The sequence below is a fragment of the Eschrichtius robustus genome, chromosome 13, assembly GCF_028021215.1.
Source record: "Eschrichtius robustus isolate mEscRob2 chromosome 13, mEscRob2.pri, whole genome shotgun sequence".
Lineage (NCBI taxonomy): Eukaryota > Metazoa > Chordata > Mammalia > Artiodactyla > Eschrichtiidae > Eschrichtius > Eschrichtius robustus.
The window spans coordinates 40,131,194-40,133,325 of NC_090836.1; positions in this window are offsets into that span (position 1 = coordinate 40,131,194).

Consider the following 2,132-nt stretch of genomic DNA (forward strand, 5'->3'; position numbering starts at 1 on the left):
TGCTCATAAACTGTGAGGTTTGGAACTGGGCTTGTTTCACCTGACTTAGGCAGCTCGTAGTGGAGAAGGGGCACCAGTGCAAAGAAGCAGTGGACTCCAGGAGCAGGGCTGCCTGTTCTCTTTTCTGTCCCCTAATGCTCTGATGGCATCCTCAAGTATTCGGTAACGTTTTGTTAAACTCTGCCTTCTGGTATCAGCTGAGTTTGGGAAGCTAACGGAGAGGCCTGTGCCCACACGTGGGGTTAAACCGGCCTGGGGAGGAGCGAAGCCTGGAGGCTGTGAGGGAAGGCTGCAGCAGCCGCCCAGAGAAGAGCTGACAAGCAGTCAGGATGGACTTGGGCATGGGTAAGCACTCCCTGGGCTGGGTGTTGCTGGGACCCATTAAAGCCTGGTGTCTTCCAGTGACACAAGGAGGCAGCTCAGGTTATGTTTGGGGGCATCAAAGTGATGAATGATCCCCTCGAGCTGGAGCCCTAGTGATGATACCTAAGTCTATTTAAGTCTGGTACCCTCTCTGGATTCTGCATCTTGGGGGCTTCACATGGCCTTACTGTTTGGTCTGCAGTAGAACTGAAGGCAGATGGGGGCCACCTTACAGCATCCTCACCCTCCACTAACCTCAGCCCAGCTGTTACTGAGGTAACAATAACCAGAGCTATAAGTTAGGAGTGCGTAGCACTGAACCAACTCAGGAGAATGCTCACCCTGGAGACTCATGGCTCCTCAAGTCAAGTTGTGAGCCCGGGACCTCAGCTTCTCCAGGCCGCACTCAGGCAAAGCTCTGAGCCTGTGGGAGGTGGCAGGCTCCCTACCTTACTCTTCTCCTCCACTTCCCCAGTTAGATCACCCTTTTCACTTCTGGATTACCCTAAACTCCACCTTGGCTTTGGTGTCCCAGAGGCCTGCCTTTGGATTTTTTCAGAATCCTCTTCTCCAAGGCATGAGGATGGTATGGGTTTTATCAGATAAAATTATCTCTGCTAATGGGCCAATTCGCTCAAATTCAAATTATTATAAAGCCTGGGCCGAGTAAAACTGTTTGTGTTTCCAAGAGGTCTAGAACAGGTTTTCCAAGCACTGCAGCAAGCCAGTGAGGAGACGTATCTGGCAAGGGGCCCTCTGGCACTGCTCGGTGGCTAATCCAGGGCTGGAGCCGAGGACATGATCAAGTCTACAACCAAGCAGAGCTTCCACCCTTGCAAGACTCTCTGGATAACACTGCTCGGGTCTTGAATTGTAGTCTCCTGGTGCTAAAATAAGATCAGTAGCTAGAGAAACAGATTGGCACATCAGTGGTCTCTATCTATTGCTGGCTAATAAATACATGAGCGCTTTCCTTTGGTCCTCTTGCCATCCTAACAAACTACCACCTGACCAATGAGCAGTAACTAATCACAGAGAATTCCAGGATGTTTAGCACTCACAAAAGGCTTCATACAAAGGGTAGAAAAGAGAGGATGGAACATGATATAATCTTTGGGATATCAAACCAATGACCACAGAACAGTGACAACTTCTTGGTCTCAACTTGGCCTTTTGCCACTGCAAATGCACTCCTTTACCAAAATTCAGGATCTGCCTTGACTTCATTATTATTATAGTTTTTGCTCTGATGTCACAGAACATACATATTCCATGATTCCAGTGAGACTAAAAAGCAAAATCACTGTATTATATTACGTAAATGGACTCTATAAAGAAAATATCAAAACAATTTATTGATGATAGAAATTGGGAGGCAGGGAAAATAGAAGAGAAACAGGTATCCCTGTATGCCGGTAGTTAAAACAGACTTGAGTATCATATACAGACACAGCCATTTCCCACCGCACACGTGGGCGTGCACACAAACACACACACACACAAACATGTACTTCCCTCTCTCTGGCCCAAGGAAAGACAGACATTTCTGCACACTTCGTTCTGACTGCATTTTTGTGACGTCTCTTCCTCTTCAAAGCCCGGTCTGATATTTATTTTAGATCCAGGTCCCATGCACTAAAGTACTGAAGGAAGAATACCCTTCCACATCCTACAGGTCCCTAGAAAGACCTTGTGAAACTGGACAAGGGGACTCTGCTTGGTGTAGGAAGGTGGGGCTTCTGACATGGTCAGTATGGGGCACTGGCTTT